The 21,575-nt window shown below is 39.4% G+C and overlaps 1 pseudogene; it reads right to left on the minus strand.

The window, feature by feature from the left end:
* Positions 1–695: 695 nt before the first annotated feature.
* On the minus strand, positions 696–11,983 carry LOC139464633 (uncharacterized; annotated as a pseudogene).
* Positions 11,984–21,575: the final 9,592 nt, after the last annotated feature.

The raw sequence follows: 21,575 nt of genomic DNA on the forward strand, positions 1-21,575 counted from the left end.
CAGCAGCTAAACAGTAAAAAACTTAACCATTTCTGTTTCAACTTTGATTCTTAAAAATAGTAAAATTAAAACAAAATTCTTCCCTCTAAACATACATAATGTTGCTTTCTTCACTTTGACCAGTTATGCATTATCCAAACGTTAAACTATTTAAAACATCATCATTGTAGAAAGAACTCTTGGTGACCTAAGTTCACAACTCTTTAAGACTATCCATACCAGTTATAAACATGCAATAGTTATGTGCCCTTGATCATTATGAAATGCATCAGTGTTTCCCCAAAACCAAAAAAGATACTTCAGCAATTCAGGCCAAATCTATATATCAACTTGTCTGTACCTGTCAGATTTGAATACTACAAATAAGAATAGTACGTTGATATAACAATGTTTATGTGGTATCAAACTAACTCTGTATTGTAATCCTTACAATCTCTTGAAAAAAGGAAGCTAGTTTTTATAAACAAACTGAATATCACCAACATCCGAAGCAAACCAACCGTTATCAGTTATTCTTTTTGTGTAATTTAATTCACAAGACTCTGTCAAAATGAATTAAATTAAAGTACATCCTATCTGATATAAGAACAAATCCAAATGGAATTAAGAATTGAGGTCAGTTGTTTGAGTATCAATTAGTCTCTGTAAACAGTTGCACATTATCACAAATGGCAAACAGAAATATCATTCAAGATTTAACCAAGATCCATAACCCAAATGTTACTATCTAGAACTCGGTCAAATTCGCTTCTAAACTTCATGAAGTTGTCGTAATGGTTTGCTACTTGAAGCACAGATCCACATATGTGTCCATTCGGCTGACGTTGAGCTGCTTCATGGACATCGTCTCGTCTGTAATTATATCAACTATATAGCAGGTCTGAGCCAGTACAGTACCGCAGGAACAGGCGAAGTTTGGCTTGGTCGAGTTCCTTCACATATCTTCTCCGGTACTTGGCAACATCAGTCTCCAGAGGACCTTTGGCTTCTGGAAAGATCAGGATCCTAGCAACTTATTTGTTGGTGGGAACTAGAGTATTGTACAACTTCTCAAGGTTCTCAGGTGAAATACAAATGTCCTGAAATTCTCTCCAACAATCACAGACAAACATTGGTGTGTGCAGTAACTCTTTGTGCGCGATTTCTAGCAGGACTGCAACGATGTTCTCTGTGTTAACACGTGTTCTGGATTCATGTGTGTCGAGACATTCAATGAGTTCTTCAGAGTCAACACTTTTGAAATCTTCAATTCTTCTCTGGAAGACATCTCTTGTCGACAGATGAGATGAAGTCGTTGAAGCTGCTCATCAGGTCAACACTGCATATGGATAGATCAGGAAAAAGGCAGTAACGAAGGAGATCTGTGATAAGAGGACAGGTCAGTATCCAAGTGTCATCCATCCATGGACGAGGACTCTTCCATTCTTGTGGACCAAAATCATGGTGAAGACATGGCACCTTTACCTTTGTCCCAACCGTGCACTGACTGTAGAAATTTTCCCAAAGCTCTTCAAGTGTGTCTTTTAATACACCACCTGTTTCCTTTGCTTGCTCAAATTCGCTGTTTGAAAGAACACGCACAATATTGATTATCTTTCCAAGGATTGTAGGATCTTTGAAATGTCCACATAGCTCAAGGAAAGCCATAGATCCACAATGAATCTTCATTACCACAGCTTCAGGCTTCGGACTGTTCTGCGTTGTTCTCTGTTCTGGATCAATTCCAAAATTTAAAATGAATTCTTCATCTGTGCAACGGGGAGAGTATACTCATCGCTATCGAATCCAGCAACTGCCGCAACAGCGTCACTCAGTATATCATTGTCACTGTGATCCGAATACTCAATGATATTTGTGACGTCAGAGGTCGAAGGTGTTGGATCCAAAGATCTTGTGTTAGCCATACTTTTGTTAATATCAAGAGATGGTGATGATCTATCAGACTGTATAGAGGTTGCTCGCTTTGTGTTCACGGACCTCATAGTGACTCTGTTCTGACTTGGACGAGTTGAAGGTGATACCATCTCTTCTCCATCAGTTTGCTGATCCACTGTGTGGAGATAGAACGTGATGATCCCCGTCTTGAATAGTTCATAACAATCTGCAACTGTGACAATATCAGGGATCGGGATTTCCTTAAAATCAAGAATGTCAAACAGGACATTCGGTTGTGCCTTTTGTGGAATTTCCATTTGAAAAAAAGAGATCTTTTCCAATTTTCAAAAGATCTCCCTTTATTGCATTCCAGCCAACGTGTAGTTTCCCAGTGCCGCCACCAAGTGGTTTAGTACTTGTTTTTTGTTGTGAATCCATCCAAATTTTATGCGCCTAGTCTTTTTCCGCTCATGTTTTCCATTTGAACGATTTGGAGATCGCTGAATCGTCCGTGTTTGAGCTCTTCACGCCATTATCCATTCTGCTTATTTTACATTTCAGCAGTTCAAATAGGTTTGACCTCTTTGTTGCCTTATGTCTTGAGTGCTGGTTTCGCGAGCAGAAGTTCCTTAAGGCAACACGGTCACCTAGCAACACGGTCACCTAGTCTTGGAATAAACCCTGCCAACTTGTCATCATCAATGCTTAGGACTGTCTCCATCAACCTGAAATAGAAGCAACGATGCATCAAAATGATCCAGCTGTAACAGAGACAAAACCTATCAGTACCTATCCTAACTCAGAAAATCATTCACAGTTTGGAATAATTAGTTTACTATAGAGCAATCATGGTGGGATTCGAACCCGAGTTGCCTACATTCTATCTATATATACGACAGAATCAGACAAAATGTTTAAAGTTTTCAGATCAATCGATGACGTCACGCGTTTTACCGGACGACTGTCTCAAGGAATGTACTGAATTTCCGAGATATCAATTGGGTTTTCATACGATACAGCGGCAGCAAAGAATAGTATAAATAAAATATTCGTCTTGTCTTGTCGAATACAGTGTTTATCTCATCTCGTGAAGTAGAAAAGTTTAATATTTACTTTCTTGGCTTCGCCACTCGCGAAAATATAAACATTTCTACTTCACTGCACGTGATAAACACGGTATTCGACAAGAAAAGACAAATATTCTCAATTTCTCAAGATGAAACTCATCCCTCAATAATCATTACTACAAAGTATCAGAAATAGCAAATATGAACATGGAATGTATTATAACCACAAGGTAATTACAACTTTTGACAAAAATATCAAAACGGACCCGAGGGCCAGCTTGCTGCTACATTATGGCCAACAAACGGTTTCTGTACCAGTTTCTATCTCACCTGGACCGTGCTTGATACCACGGCAACCATATTATAACCACAATTATTACATGCTAAGCGGTTAAAGATTTTTCTGATACAAAGAAAAGATTTTCACTGCAATGAAATATGACTTTTCTCTTCACTGCAGTGAATTCAATTGTGCAATGTCAACACTATGACAAGTCCAGTCACCGAAACATCACTGGCAACTGAAAAGACGTCATGACAGATGTCATTTGGAGAAAAGATTTGTCTGATGAGCATATATGAACATGTTATTATCATGATAAGGAGTTTCAGTTAAATATCACGTACCCTTCACTTCTTGACATGTAAAAGTTCATATTTTCTATATGAACTCTTCCAAGTCCCTCGATGAGACATACATGATATTTAACCATAAAGACGACATATCCTCTTTATAGCTTTGTGTTGGTAAATTTTGTTTTCGATTTGCTTTTTAAAGTGATACAAATCGGAAAACTTCGCATCAGTTCATTGGGCCCGTTTATCATTTCTTTAATGAAAGGGGCAGTTGTTCTGTTATCTTTTTAAAACAGTTATTCTACCATATCACCAATATACTGACATATCTTACACACTGACAGATCTGTAAATAAACAAATGATAACTTACCTTTTCTGTCCGTAATTTATAGAGAACATGTTCAGGCACACCTCGAGAATGAATGAATTCGACAATTTCATCAACACTCATAGTAATGCACCTGTAAAGCACACAAAGTACATCCTGAAAGAATTGGCACATGTACGAAGCATGCTGCACCAGCTATAAATCATGCCCAAGGAGATATTAAGTCCTACGTAGGAGATAATAAGTTCTACTTAGGGGATAGTAAGTCCTACGTAGGAGATACTAAGTCCTACGTAGAAAGTATTCAATTCAATTCAATTCGGTTTATTTCGTAAGTGTAGGCCATCGGCCCATAGTTACATTTGTATTACAATGGACGTGATGTACACAGCTGTTATTGTTGTGACAATAATGTACTACGAAGTGACATCGCTTGATAGATATAGATAGCTACACGTTCAATTAATTTACAATCAGTTGTAGACATAATGATATTAAATTGTTTGTATGGTCGGATATTCATAAAATGTTTGTGGTGAGTGATCCATGCGTAGCTTGTTATAACCGGAGCAAACTAACAAAAAATGATACTCGTCCTCCACATACCCAGCATTACAAACACAACATAGTCTTCTGTTACGTGGGATATCAGCATATCTCCCATTTTCAACACACAGCTGATGCGAAAAACATCTAAACCGAGCTAGCGCCACTCTCAATTTACTGACGGTCACACAGCTAAGATACAACTCTGTACCAAACGATACCTTGAATAGAGAATACGAGAAAGATTTACTACCCTTTACCAGAAGACTATGCCAATCCTGTTCGTAACTACATTTCAGACGCGACATAAATTCTGTCAAAAACGAATGAGGATGACTTATACACTGGTTTTCCCATACAGAGCCAAAACCCAAACGGAACAATAAAGATTTACATTTTGATACCCAATTAATTTTACCGTTACTTTCTGCCTGAAGCATCATATAATAACATTTCTTTGGAAAGCGACAATCGGACATACTCAGTAACCTTATCCAATAACCAATAACTATTTTGTATGCATAAATATATAATGGATACCGCTCACATTCACCTCGAACCATGTTGCTGGGTGTTGACGAATTGACACCTAGAAAGCGCTTGCATGCCAATGTATGTATAGTTTCCATTTCATCATTCTGGTGTAGACCCCAGACTTCGGAACCATAGAGTAAAATTGGGACTATTTTCATATCAAATATTTTAAAATATAAGTCATATCGAAGAGGATGTATTTTTATCAATGACTTTAAAATTCCAAACATTGCTTTTTTTCCCTGTAGATCAGCATTAGACAAATGACTTGACCAGGACAGGCTTCTCGTAAAAGTAACGCCCAAATATTTATAGGAGGACACACACTCCAACTTTAAACCTTTATAGTACCAAATCTCTTTTCTTGACAACACTCCGCCTTTCTTAAAAACAACCACCTTCGTTTTATCCAAATTGACATCTAGATCATAATCATTACAATATTTTTCTAGAACATCAATACGCTTCTGAAGTCCACCTATAGTATCTGCGATTAAAATAATATCGTCTGCAAATAATAACGGGAATATCTCTGTATTATCAGGATGAAGTTGTATTCCTGGTCCAGAATTCTGTTCAACTTCAGCAGCTGGTTCGTTAATAAACATCGAGGATAAAAGGGGGCTTAACACACAACCCGGACGTACTCCTCTTGGACACTGAAACATTTCAGAAAATGTATGTTTAATTTTAACACTGGCCTTAACAGCTGTATAAATAGACCGTATAGCTTTTATCATTTTGCCAGCGACACCTTTATTAGCTAGTACTGACCATAAGTTCATCCGGTTTACACTGTCGAAGGCTTTTGCAAAATCGACAAACAAACCATATACCCTACCCTTACGCTTACTAATATATCTCTGGATAATACACTGTAATATAAAGATATTATCTATGGTGGAGTAATCATGACGAAAACCAGCCTGGGACTCTGCAATTTAACCATAGACCTCACACCAAGACGTGACCCTTCTGTTCAAAATAGAAACATACAACTTACTCAGTGCACTAAGGACTGATATACCCCTATAGTTGGATGGGGAATGGATGTCTCCTCGCTTATGTATCGGAACAATAATTCCCAAAGACCAAGATTCAGGAAAGTATGCATTATCAAACAACTTATTAAACAACACTGTAAGATACGGGACAAAAATATCATTCGCATATTTAAAAAATTCTGAAATGAGGTGGTCATTTCCTCCGGATTTATCAATTTTCAAAGAGTTGATGGCACAAAGCACCTCCTCTTGTGAAATGGGGGAGTCCAGAATAAAGCTACTCATATCATCATGACTATCATTAATAGTCGTGTCGGTGTTAACCATATCTTCATCTCTCGGATTGTCAAACACATCTTTAAAATGATCGACCCATTGATCTAGTGATATGTTAGGTACACGAATGGCCGTACTCTGAGATAATCCTCTTATGGTAGACCAGAAACATTTACTATTTGGAAGACGAGATCAGAAACATTTACTATTTGGAAGACGAGATCAGAAACATTTACTATTTGGAAGAGGAGATAAAATCTTATTACGCATATATTCATTATAACTTTTCTTTTTATCACGTAATAAACTTGTATAAGTATTTCTTGATTTTAAATAACCAACTAAGGTGCTATCATTTTTAAGATGTCTATATATTCTGAGACACATATCTCTCTCCCACCTGTAGTACCGACACACGCTATCAAACCAGGGTTGTGTGTGACTGTCGCGAGACTTACAAGTCCTTTTCATGCACTGAGCAGCTTTACAAATGGCGTCCGTGAATGAGTTAATAGCACCATCTATATTATCTGGTAGTAACAGAGTACATTGTTCAAAACAATCAACCACATGTGGCAGTTCAAGATTATCCCTGAACTGTTGTAGTTTCGTCATGTCCCACATATAGTGGTAGTTTTCACGAGGTGCACGTGCGGCCCCTGCTGTCACAACGGGAATCTCCAGGTCACGTGCTTGAAATGAACAAGATAGTGGAAGGTGTTACAGTGGAAGAATGGACTGTTGGATACAATAATGTAGTCAATTACACTGGAGCCTGAGTGACCGATGTAAGTATGATCACCTATACCTAAATCCGTACCACAGCGACCATTTAGAACAGACATATCGAGAGCGGCACACATATGTTTTCAGGCATTGTTTATGATGTTATCACATGGCACTCTATCTATGTTGATACTATCGGACGTAACTGACATATTCTCGTCACCTAAAACCTCGGCGATATCATCATCAATATGATCAGACAGTGTCCCAGTCCGGGCGTTGAAATCCCTGCCTATGAGGATGTGTATATCTCTGTTTAGTGACCCAATAACTTCTATAAGTGAGTTGAAGTATAAAGTCAAATAGTTAGTCCTACGTAGAAGATACTAAGTCCTACGTAGGAGATACTAAGTCCTACGTAGGAGATAAAAAGTCCTACGTAGGAGATACTTAGACAAGAAAATTCACCGTGGCCCTACTACGCTTCCGTAACAGGCAACATTGAGGGATGCAATATTTTTTTTTTCATGGAACATTGAGGGACGCATGAAAACATCATCACTGTAAGGGTGAGTGAGTTAAAATGTAACAATGTACGCTTGGGCCCTGCTGACTCACACTGAACTTGCAAAACTTCAGGTTTTAAAATAACAATGAAAACCGATCTTCGTGTGAATGCACATGCCCATGCAAAACGTCAAACTCAAAACACGTTTCTTTGGAAACTACTAGGTTAAATGAAACGCAGTTTACGGAGCCTCTAAATCAATGTTTTTAGAGTGAGTGAGTTAAAATTTAACGGAACAAATATATTCTCACCAGTAGAAAGGACGATTGTGTTGCATGTTCATATACTTGGCCAAAGCTTTTGATAGCTGACAATTTTCTTGTATGTCCAGCACAGTTAAATACGAGTGTTGTATCATGTTAAACTCACTCTATGATAAAGGTCGAACATGGGTTACCAATCTTAAAGCTATTATATTTACATTTAGTTTTGGATATGTTGGTGTTGGTGATAACCACCTATATGTGCACGATTTTAAACTTCGTCATTGAGAAAATCAGAGTCATTCTCTTACAGCTACAAACATCATTTACTCACTTTCAAATGTAGATAGTTATGTTTCCGTACCTATACACCTTTGCTTGAGAGAGAACTCCGCCCCCATTTGAGGAAAGTTTATGAATTTATTTATTTTTAAATGAAATATGTTTAATCAACCTTATGTTCGTGACGCTAATACCAAACAAAACTTGACACATATATTTGCCAGAAGAAATGAAACGATTCAAACAAGTCTATGCTACTTTTCAAATGTGTAAATAAACTCAGGACATGTATCATTGAGTTTTCTTTCCTTACATATATTTTAAACACACTAAACATCACTTGTGGTCTTAGTATTGAATAAAAAACAGTCTGTCTGAAATGCTGTACACAAATGCGTGAAATATGGTAACCGGGGTTGTGTAATTCAAGCAATATTTGTATGGGTTTTACAACAAATGCAAACGTCCATCAGTCATAATATTGACGATAGTGTGCAACAGGCGTATCCCATATGAACAAATATTGCCCGAGGAGAGACTCCCTTTAAGATAATATTTGGGTGTGATATGTGTTGACGCTGTTAATTAATATTGTCCTCGCCTAGTTATTATGAATCAACCCATGCTTGCCGTAAAAAGCAACCATGCTTGTCGTAAGAGGCGACTAATGGGATCGGGTGGTCAGGCTCGCTGACTTAGTTGATGCATGTCATCGATCCCAATTGCGTGGATCAATGTCAATCAATAGTTTGTCAGACTCGATTATTTACAGACCGCCTTCATATAGCTGGAAGATTATTAGCGTTAAACAACAAACAACAAAGAGGCTGCCGTTTACAACGTTAGGTTAAGTCTATATAAATACTGCGTACGTGATGGAACACAACCATCTTTTTACAGTACACGATCGTACACACACAAAACAAGTCGTAATGTGGCGATGTCGTTTTGGCCACAGCAGATATACACATGAAGATTTATTGAAAGGTGAGGATCCTCCGTTTTGTATCCCTTGTGATGAGAGAATCACGGTCAAGCATGTCCTACTTGACTGTGTTGATTTTGCCATCACAAGGTATAAATATTTCAACTCTACATCTGTCAAGGATCTTTTTGATAATATTAGTTCTCTTTTAATCCTTGTTTTTTTAAAGAAATAGAATTGTTTGAACATTTTTTATTAATCTGTTTTGCACAATAAATACATGTTGTTTTCAATTTGGTAGGTAAAATAAGCAGTTGGGATTGTCAGTGGCTGTGTCCTCGTTGGGGGTAAAAGCACTGTAAACTTATTGTCCCCCAGAGAGGGTACGTAAGTCCCACATCACTCGAAGTAAATTTAGGCCCACCTCAATTTAAATGGTAGTATATTTGTTAGTTTTAATTAATAGCTAAACTTGCATACAGTCACCAGCGGCTGAAGGGATGGTGTAAATCCTGCTCGGGTCCATGTTGGAAGCAAAGGTACTATAAGTCCCCATGGTCCCCAGAATGGTGATCAACCTTCAGTTGCTGTTGATCTTAAGCCCGTTTTTACAATGTACTGTTCTGTTTAGTAATAGCTTTTTTATGGTCACATATTAGTTTTAAAACTAGATATCTGTGATAAGTCTAGTAATTTTACTGTCCTTTGCTGACAGATTTTTATATAGTCTAAATGGATGTTTCTTAATTTATTAATTGCTTTAGTCACGGCTGAAATATTGCCGATGTGACTATGAATATTGACTAATACTTGCAGTCAGCGAATATCACATGTTCAATTGTATGATATATGTGTTCCAACATTAAGCTTCTTTTTTTTCAACAAAATGTCGTTTTCATACGATCATTATCGTTGGCAAGCATATTCACTGCAGCTCTCATGAGTCAGTGAAATGAAACCATTTTGTTGTTCAGGAAAAGGAAACGTCTGTATTTGCAATTTACGGGCTTGTAGTATTTATTTGCAGAAATGGCGTCCGATTTCTTCAGTGTTCGTTTTGGAATATGAATATCACAATCCTGAAAGTAATTGAAGACGTTCCCAGAATCAATATGAAATTGTTCCTGTTATTGTGCTAATGAGGTCACAGCTTGAGACTGAACTTGTCCTTGGTCAGCTCAATTAACGATCACAGCTTCGTGACTCGTACTTCGGAAACTCGGAAGAACAAGAGCGCCAAAAGCCGACAGTTATGACATCGCAGAGGTTGGTCCCAGTAATTACTAACTGACTAGCAAGACCATGCAGTGCGAAGCCGGAATCAGCTCAAGGCCCACTGAGATTTGGACATGGAATAATAATATGTCAAACATGTTTAGGAATGCTACAGCGAGTTTACTAATAACTTCCTGAATGTTAACTGTGTGGTGCATATTTATTGCTACAGTCATATCGAAGTGTTAATATCCGGGGAATGGTGCTGTGTGTTTGTTGTTTAACTCCGCACTCAGCAATACTCATGACGGCGGTCTGTAAAAATAATCGAGTCTGGACCAGACAATCCAGTGACTAAGATCAAGAACATCGATCCAATTAACATGTATCAACCAAGTCAGCGAGTCTGACCACCCGATCCCGTCAGTCGCCTCTTACGACAAGCATAGTCGCCTTGCCCCATGCTTGCCGAAGACTATTCTACCCTGGGTCTTCACGGTCTTGATAAGTATTCCTCAGTAGTTTCTTAGAAAACTTGTCCCCATTGTAGACACTTTGCACCAAGTAAAGTAACATGGATCAAGGGCCGTTACTCTGTAAAGAAATAATTCACGGGACCGACTTTTGAACTCTTGACAAGTATCTCTTACATAACTATGCAAACTTTCATTCATGCAACTTCAGTAGTTTCTAAGACACCTTGTCCATAATGCACGCACTATACACTAAGTAAAGTAACACGTGACCCGTGAAGATCCGGGGTAGAATAGGTCTTCAGCAACCAATGCTTGCCGTGAAAGGCGACTATGTTTGTCGTAAAAGGCGACTGACGGGATCGGGTGGTCAGGCTCGCTGACTTGGTTGATGCATGTCATCTTTTCTCAATTGCATGGATCGATGCTCATGATATCAATCACTGAATTTGTCTGGTCCATACTCGATTATTTACATATAGCTGGAATATTGCTGAGTGCGGCGTTAAACAACAAACAAACAAAGAGGTTTATACACGGGTTTTAGCGGATTATATCATTATTAGAGGCTTTGTAATTGGAATGTACAATAGATTTAGAGGGGAGTGAGCTGAACGCGTTTCAAGTCTATTTTTGATGTCCCCAGCCATGATGTTGTTAAAGTATCGGTAAAGGCGGCCTACTACAATAATCATTGATCCGGACACCTTTCCTAGTGCAGGCTGTTTATAACAAGATTTGCAACCTTTGTTTTCCTGATCACAAGCAGCTGTATGGATATTTGATTTTCTGCAATATGCCTGACAGGAACCGGTTCATGGGGAAACGATGCACCAGCATGCTCCCAGAAATAAGCTCCTCATCACATGCTCGGCTTGATATAAGGAATAGAGAACCTGCCCATTGTACGCTTTCGACTATATCATAAGCACGTGTTTATCACTCTCAAACAGTGATGATGCCAGGTTTTCGCGAAAAGGGGTGCGTATACTGTCCCACCAGCTGTATCCATCACAAACACATGTAGAGGCAAGACAAGTGGTCAACTGAACAAACACGGGGTAGTGACAACACTGTAAAGACCTGTAAATATAATTGGTCCAAAGGCTGAATAACAACCTTGACACCAGCGGGAAATGACCTCAGCATTTGGCACTTGCTAGTCTGGCACGTCAGCATCTGGCACTTGCTAGCCTGGCACCTCGGCATCTGGCACATGCTAGCTAGACACCTCAGCATCTTGCACTTGCTAGCCAGGCACCTCAGCATCTGGCACTTGCTAGCCAGGCACCTCAGCATCTTGCACTTGCTAGCCAGGCACCTCAGCATCTTGCACTTGCTAGCCAGGCACCTCAGCATCTGGCACTTGCTAGCCTGGCGCATTTGACCGCTTCCCCACTCTGAACACGATGGTCCTGAGTGTGAGCAGATTTTGGTTGGTTAGCTTGGTGTCTTACGCTGCACTCTTACGGAGGTCTGTAATTAATCAAGTCTGGACCACAGTGATTGACATCATGAACATCGATCCACCCATTCGGGACCGATGACATGTATCAACCAAGTCCGCGAGCCTGACCACCCGATCCCGTTAGTCGCCTCTTACGACAAGCATGGGTTGCTGAAGACCTATTCTACGCCGGAACTTCTAGGATCTGGAGAGGCGATTGAGTTTCATGGTGAATCGTTCATAACACTCTGTGTGGTATCCATTATGCGCTGCGGTAGCATCCGCTATAAGTTCATATGTCATCGTCATTCGATGAACTGAGCCTGGGGGTTGAGATCTATTCTTGCATATCTCCTTCAATTTGGTCAGTCAGTTTCGAGCATCTAATAGTTGGAATGTTCCATATTGCAATCCTGTGACGTGCACAAGGCATACAGGCTTTTGCTTCGCCTCCTCCTTACCACTTGACCAAACTTGACGTTTGGGTGGTAGCCCGACTTCCTCACCCGTCTCCAACGCGTCTCGCGGGCACGGGTGGCCCAGTCGATTAAGGCGCCGCGATTCACTGTGCAGAGTTGCGTCCCTTTGGCACGCCAGAAACCTATGATTGTGAGTTCGAGTCCCGGTTCGCCCCGATTATGTTTCTAGGTTTGTCAGCACCATACCCGTGCTTGTGGGTTTCACCAAAGTGGTAAACGTCTGAGACCTGCATCACTTCGGGCTTTCCTCCCACATTAAGCTGACATGCTGTGATATAACTGGAATACTGTTAAAAGCGGCGTTAAACCCAACTCATTCACTCACTCGAACGCGTCTCTCGTTTCACTCACACTGAGTTGACATCAATCTGCATTATCTAGGCATACACATAAGTTAATGTATGGATATTCTTCATCCACTTATTTAGGTTGTGTCTAGGTCCAAATTAGACTGCAATATTATACTTAGTTAAATTGTGTTGGTGATTACTGTGGAAGAATATAATATAGCTTGTGCTGCGTTGCGCTGCGAAAAACAAAACTTACATAAAGAATAAAGTGAATGGCCTGAATAATCTGAAAATTTATATTATTCAACAAACACAAGGAGGGATGATAAAATCATTTGGCTTTTTAATAAGCTTCCACCAATCAGCAGGATTTCATGTAACTCTGAAAATGATACATAAGAGTACATGTACATGTATATGATAAGTAGTTTTCTGTTATGAATGGGGGCGGTCAGGTTAAAGCGTTCGCTCGGATAGCCTAGTGGTTAAAGCGCTCGCTCGACACGCCGCAGACCCGGGTTCGATTCCCGACATGGGTACAGTGTGTGAAGCCCATTTCTGGTGTCCCCCACCGTGATATTGCTGGAATATTGCTAAAAGTGACGTAAAACCATACTCACTCACTCACTCTCTGCTGAATGGTGATGTTAGCGGGGAATAACTATCTGCGGTTTTAATTCCCATAAATCCATATGATATTATCTTCATTTCGCTGCCAATTAAAGTTCAATGCAATAGGTTCTTGCCTGTAATTGTTTGTGTAAATATCTTCAAAGTACACTTGCATAAAATAGAAATAATGGAAAATCAGAGAGATCCGCGTGGAGTGAATATACAAAATTACGTTATTGTAACTAAACGTTTAATAATTAATACAATGTCTAAGCTATCATAATGTAAATCATTGCAATCAGAATAACTTCAGCATGATTTCAATATAATACATATGAAAATAAAAGATTTGTTAAGGCTTCTTCTATGGACCTTCTTTCCTTAGATAAAAAAATGACGCTTGACGCGATCGCGAAATCGCGAAATGGCAATTGTAGTGTACCTCCATGAATAAAATTATTGTCCCCCTGACTGTGGCACATAATTCCATCTATATTGAAGTAATTAATATCAACTAGTGTTTTAATTCCTTGATTGTGTTTTGATTTTTTAATATTGGTTAATATTTCATACAACCACTCGTGACCAAAGTGATGACATAAATCCTGCTGGGAATCATGCAGGAAGCAAAAGTACTGTAAGTCCCCATGATCCCCAGTTAGGTGGTCTAGCTTTGGTTACCAGTGGTCTATAGCCTGGTTTTACTTTCTAATAACTAATACACTGAAAACTTCTTTGTTTTAATATTGCTCAGGTAAGTTTTATGTCTACACTGTGATAATTACCTTACTGTTTTACTGTCCTTTGTCGACAAGTATTTTTATAATAATAAACTTGTTCTCATCGCGATATGGCTGCAATATTGCCGATGCGATGTAAAATCATAACTCACTCACTCCATGAATATGATCAAAAGAGACAGTGCATCCCTTTATTTTCAATGTTAACATTCGATTTCATGTTCAGGACATGCAGGGGCAGCGGAAGGGCGGGGTGGGTGCACGGTGGAGCAGAGTAGCCCATAGCTTACATGCATTTCTACCTTATTGTCATATATGAACGAAACGAGGATGTACAATCAGGTATGTAGCGAACGTGACCTGTATCGGTTGTTGCAATATCGTGATTGCAGAAATGCTGGGAGAAGCAATTTGTGAGATTGCATTAGCTGATATTTACATGGTTTTAATAGGAAACTTACCGTAATGCGTTGTGTTTTGACAAGAGGCTCCCTCGAGTTCGATGTAAATATTTAAGAACGCGAATTAATTCCTTCAAATGTTACTGAAGACCTCTAAGCTGAGACCAGCACGGACGTTTTCGTTCGAAACAATCGTTTTGGATTAAACGAAGAGACCATACTTTAGTGTTCGATTTTAAGCAATATCTACTCATTTATAAAATACAAAGTATTTCTTGTATTACGTAGGAGTGGCGTAGATACTTAATGTTTTATCACAATGGTTTGTGAGCTGGCTTGCGAGCTGAGGCTTATTATTTACAAACATCGAGACAGCTTATTCAGCAATGCAGTGTCTATGGTTCCCTTCATATGCGAAATGTTTGTTTGTTTGTTTTGTTTGTTGTTTAACGCCGCACTCAGCAATATTCCAGCTATATGACGGCGGCCTGTAAATAATCGAGTCTGGAACAGACAATCCAGTGATTAATATCATGAGCATCGATCCACGCAATTGGGATCAATGACATGGATCATCCAAGTCAGCGAACCTGACCACCCGATCCCGTTAGTCGCCTCTTACGACAAGCATGACAGTGCCATGACGGAGAATGGATATCATTCGGCAATAGTGATATGTTCATGCAATTATCAAACACAATGATGCTGGAAAAGGCCTTTCATGTTATGGAACAGGTGCCCGAGAGCTTTTCCAGGAATTGTACTATTGGTTGAAGTAATCTGCATGCAGACAGGGGGACTTTGTTGATATTCAGCAAGGTGTTGATACAGAATTTCCGTCGACATGTGACTACCACTGTTGTCAGCTTGTCAACAGATATCTCTAATGTCTAAGTATTTTGAGGAGTTGGCAAAGCTAGACAAACATACAGAGAAATCTGAACGATTAAGAAGAATTCTGAAACGCCTCCGTGATGCAGACACTTTGCTTCAAGAAAGCCTTCCCTCCTTTAATAACGTCCTGCAAGGGTTCCAGTTTGAAGGTCCAATGGTTCACAAGTTGCATATCTCTATGACTGATGTTCTCAAGGTACGGATGCGGAGATTTATGCCATCCAAGAGTTTAAAGGAGAGGAGCTTGTCAACGGAGATCTGGGAAACACCTTAAACCATCTTACTATCTCAGTGACAGTCAAGTAGAAGTTGGGGCAACTACAAGAAAACACCTCAGAATAATTAACCCTTACAACGAAAGGCGTACTGTTATTAGTATCAAGGACTTATGAGCTTGTTAGAACATCTTCAGAAGAGACTGACCTTGTCAAAAGCACTCCTACAAAACATGTCTGTTCTACATCCCTGCATGCTTGGCGTTGGAGGCTCAAGTAGACACTTCAGGGAAGTAGCAAGAACGATACCACAAAAGATTAAACAGAAATTGCCCTGGCCATGGATAAGTGGAAGGTCTTAGAAAGTGATGACATTCCAAAGGAATGGTCTTATCGCAAACTACAGGGATTGAGAAAAGTATTGGGAAAAGTGCTTGAAAAGCAGCCCTAGGGAGCCTTTAGTTTGTTTGTTTTGTTTTTTTGTTGTTTAACGCCAAACTCAGCAGTATTCCAGCCATATGACGGTGGTCTGTAAATAATCGAGTCTGGACCAGACAATCCAGTGATTGACATCATTAGCATCCATCCACGCAATTGGGATCGATGACAGGCTTCAACCAAGTCCGCGAGCCTCACCACCCGATCCCGTTAGTTGCCTCTTACGACAGACATAGTCATCTTTTGCGGCAAGCATGGGTTGCTGATGATCTATTCTAAACCGGATTTTCACGGGTCTAAGGAAACCAAAATGTAGGTATCTGCCAAGATAAGAATGACAACGCTGATGTCGAAAGACGTCGTGAGCCAACCAAAAGACAGTTACTCCCAGAGAGATACCGATTATAAAAAGAGCATATTTGCCCTGAGAATTGTGAAAAATGAATAACGGTATCACGGAGGTGCACACAGAAATCCAATTACAACTCTATATTCATCACTGTTTCCATGTGCTCCACCAGTATCAGACCCGTGAAGATTCCGGGGTAGAATAGGTCTTCAGCAACCCATACTTGCCGAAAAAGGCGACTATGCTTGTCGTAAAATGCGACTAACGGGATTGGGTGGTCAGGCTCGCTGACTTGGTTGATACATGCCATCGATCCCAATTACGTGGGTCGATGCTCATGATGTCAATCAATGGATTGTCTGGTCCAGACTCGATTATTTTACAGACCGCCGTCATATAGCTGAAATATTGCTGAGTGCGGCAAACAAACAACAAACAAACAAACAACCAATTGGAAATTGGTGATTTTATGTAACATTTTCCTCAAGTATTCTAAGCTCACAGCCTGTATATCATTCTTATAGCTACAAACATTATACGTTACTTTAAAAGTAGAGGGTTCTTTGTCTTTAACTGTACCAATGTATTTGAAACCATTGGTGGCTAGGTTCTGATGCAGTAATTGAGCTCACACACAAAGACTGGAAGATTTTCACCCCATTTGAAGAAAGAGTATGGATTTATTGAAAAAACAATCTCATTAAAATCAGATCTTAGTTCTCGCCATCGCTAAACAAAGATCTGAGGACATCCCATTATGGGTCACGACAGAACAACCTTTCATCCAACCAGTCAGAGCGTCGCTAACCGGATCATGAACGTGACGGACGGAATGTGTTTTCTTATCATGCAACCTCGAAAGAATTAACAGGGGGTATTCCGAACGATAGTTACGGGATTTATTATTATCTCCATACAATCTAGGCCTTCTATAAGCCATTCCAGAATGCTCTTTTTATCAGTTTTAAAATTTTTAATCGAAAATACGTCAAATTGTTTCGGAGCATAGTGGCCAGTTTGAAACTTCTGTCGTAAAGCTCGAGAAAGCTCCCTTCTGATTGGCTAATGTCGATCACTTGTCAGTCATTGGTCGGTCAAAGTTCGCGTAAGGTCGTTCTGAGATGACCCGTAATGGGATGTCCTCAGATCTTTGTTTAGTGGTAGCGAAAACTAAGATCTGATTTTAATGAGATTGTTGAAAAACAAAAGGTTATATATTTATTTAAAATTAAATATATTTGTAAATTGTATTTTAATGTGAATAAAATGAAAGCGACGAAAAAATACACCGTATCTCTATAAGAAAAAAAGACACTCTATGGTAACACTTAACTGATTGTTAGTTTTGTCATTATGTGGGATACATCTGAAACATCCTGTTTTGACATACATGCTTCCATATATGTTACTGTGGTTCGCGTTCCTTGCCGATGAGTATACATGTTAGCAGAAATGAAACTATTCAAACAAATATATGCTACTTCTTAATTGTGTAAAAACAGTCGAGAAAGTTATTATTTTGTCACACAAGAAACCTGAAATTTCTTGAAAATATTTTATGTGCACTTGAAACATTATTGCAATGACTATGTATTTTGCTGTGACCTAAAAAACTAAAAACTGAATAAAACTGTCTGTCTGAGGTTTTGTAAGCAAATACATGAATCATGGCGACGGGGCTGTGTAATTTAAGTCATATTTGTTTGGGCTTTACTGAATATGCCAACATTAATCGGTATTGATATTGACAATATGGTGCAACAGGCATTCCCACATGAACCAGTATTGACCGAGAGACTCCCTTTAAGACGCTATTTCAGTGTGATATGTCTATGCTGTTAATCGATTCTGTTCTGAAACTTCTTGAACCTATTTGTTTAAGGCTAAAATACACTTCACCACATAACACGACCTTCGACTACAGCTGATTCCATGGTCGACATTCTGCAACCTTGGGTTACGGCATGAAATATACACATTGTTCACGTGGTGGAACACAACCATCCTTTCACAGTACACGGCACATGGAGATGTCACTGGTGCTGATCTGTATTAATTCACCAGCTGCTTAGTCATCAGATGCTACGATCATGATACGATATATGTGTTCCAAAATGAAGCTTGAACGTTTGTATCATAATGTCGTTTTCGTAGGATCAATATCGTTGGCTAGCACATTGACTGCAGCTGTTATATGGGAGTGAAATTAAACGACTTTGTTGTAACTCAAATATTAGTTCTTCAGCGAATGGAAACATGTATTTCATTGCATAAATGTTATCAGAAATGGCGACCAGTTTCTTCAGTTTTCGTTTTGGAATATGAATATCATAATGCTGAAAGTATTAAAGACGTTCACGGAATCAATACGAAATCGTTCCTCTTATTCTGCTAACTATAACGAACAAAAGCGCCAAAAGCCGACACTTATCACGTGGCAGAGGTTGGTCCCAGTAATTACAAACTGACTAGCAAGACCATGCAGGGCGATGCTGAAAGCCCACTGAAATTTGAACATGGAAAATAGGTCAAACATGTTTAGGAATGCAACAGCGAGATTTCTAATAAAACCCTCAATCTGAATGTACGCTATGTGGTGCATTTTTATTTATTGCATTGGCCATGGGGGTGGTGCTGAAAAATTGAAATGGTCTGATGTGGTTAAACCTTTGATAGCATTCTAGTCATATCCTGGCAGTTCAAATTGCCCCTCGTGTTGGCCGGACCTTCTTAACATATTGGACATTCTGGATGACAACATTTAGATATATTTTTTTAATGTGAAGTTTACACGATATAAGGCTTTTCCATTTCCACACATTTTGACGTTCATACGTTTTTTCATGAGACTGTATTCTTGAAATGGCGTAAACACTGACCGACTTCCACATTCGTTGGGGAATCCATGTCTAAACTGACTAGTTCCAGTATACAGCAATCTACAAATTTACTTTGTATCTATTTGACACCTCTTAACAATCACTTTTCAATGATCGGCCAATTGATCAGTGATTACTAACACTTGTAACTGCCACAGGTCAATAAACAACTTGGGAAATCACTCCCGTCACGTTTATCGCGTCGGCCATATAGACTTCTTGTACTTCGTGTAAATGTGTTACGTTTCACTGTGATTGTGACTGTTTGTTTGGGTTTTTTTGTTTAACGTCGCACGCATCAATATTCCAGCTATATGACGGCGATTGTGACTGACTTACTGAGTTTCTTAGCAGACTTTTAAACCTCAGTAAGTCAGTCACTATCGCCGTCATTTGTCATTTCATACACTTTTGATTCCCTACATAGTTGAAATATTGCAGGGTCCAGCAAATGTACCAACAAGTCCCTGTCCCAAAGAGTCCTTATTGCAATCAAGTTGGGACCTTCACAGAAAGTATTTGAGACAAGTGGAAGTATTACCCAGTGGATTCTCAATAACTCAAATCTTTGCAAACTCAGAAAAGATTCAAACGTGGTGAAAACATCAGCTGTTTCACCTTTGTGCACCACTATCCCACACCACAAAGGACCCGTGAAGATCCGGGGTAGAATAGGTTTTCAGCAACCCATGCTTGCCGTGAAAGGCGACTCAGCTTGTCGTTAGAGGCGACTAACGGGAACGGGTGGTCAGGCTCGCTGACTTGGTTGATACATGTCATCGATCCCAATTGCGTGGATCGATGTTCGTGATATCAATCACTGGACAGTCTGGTCGAGACTCGATTATTTACAGACCGCCGTCATATAGCTGGAATATTGCTGAGTGCGGCGTTAAACAACAAACAAACAAACAAAGACAAAGGTAAGAGCAACTGCATTCCGTTATCAATGCATGTCACTAAACGTGATGACCATAGATAAAGTTACATCTCTATCTTCAAACTTTCAAGACAATTTCTCATAGAACGAAGCAAATGTTATCTGTACATTTACTGAGAAAACAATATGTGAAATGCTGGACTTCCTGATACATTATGTCTATGTGAAATATAGAGGTAGGGTGGGCGTTCCTATGGGCAGCAAATGTGTTTCCCTCCGAGCTTATCTGTTTAGTCATGCACGTAATTCGGAACTTCTGTTCGGATTGGCAAACTCACAAGATGGGAATTTGGCCTAGAAGGTGAACTTAACCTTCAAGTATATTGATGATCTGACATCATTCTATAATGATCAAACAGACCATTTCCTTCCACAGATTTTCACACCTGATCTAGAAACATGAAAGAGACGACGAGACGGCGTCAGCTGCTTTTGTATTCAATATATATAAAACGTGCAAGAGAATAACTAGTCTTGATTAACAGATTCCATTTGGCAAAAAGGTCAAACATAGTTGTGAAAATTATAGGAATAGATCACTGAACATGTACGACACCAGGTGTTCTCTAAAAGGCCTTTAAAGACGTGTGGTAGACATTTCCAAATCTTACGGACAGTGACCGAAATAATCTTCGATGCAATTCCCTATTTTGACTTTTATTTACAATTTAGACGTTCCGATGTTTTTTCAGGTGAACAATTGCTATGCTTTGCATGTGTTTGTGACCTGGTATCATTATGTCTCCCCCAGAATGGAGGGAGACATATTGTTTTTGGCACGGTTCCCGTCGGCGTCGGCGTCGGCGTCGGCGTCGGCGTTCCCACCGTTTCCGGACCATAACTCAGAAACCGTTTAATATTTTTTCGCGAAACTTTGTATACACATTAACCCAGCACTGAAGTGGTGCCTTTTGCTATTTAGAGATTTTTGACATTTTTATTTTATCTCGTTTCCATGGAGATAAGTTGAACATAGGCTCTGAATGTGGGTAAGCTTTGTTTCCTGACCATAACTCAGAAACCGTTTAATATTTTTTCGCGAAACTTTGTATACACATTAACCCAGCACTGAAGTGGTGCCTTTTGCTATTTAGAGATTTTTGACATTTTTATTTTATCTCGTTTCCATGGAGATAAGTTGAACATAGGCTCTGAATGGGGGTAAGCTTTGTTTCCTGACCATAACTCAGAAACCGTTTAATATTTTTTCGCGAAACTTTGTATACACATTAACCCAGCACTGAAGTGGTGCCTTTTGCTATTTAGAGATTTTTGACATTTTTATTTTTTC

This window comes from Haliotis cracherodii, unplaced genomic scaffold (genome assembly GCF_022045235.1).
Source record: "Haliotis cracherodii isolate W230 unplaced genomic scaffold, xgHalCrac1.p SCAF_17, whole genome shotgun sequence".
NCBI classification, from domain to species: domain Eukaryota; kingdom Metazoa; phylum Mollusca; class Gastropoda; order Lepetellida; family Haliotidae; genus Haliotis; species Haliotis cracherodii.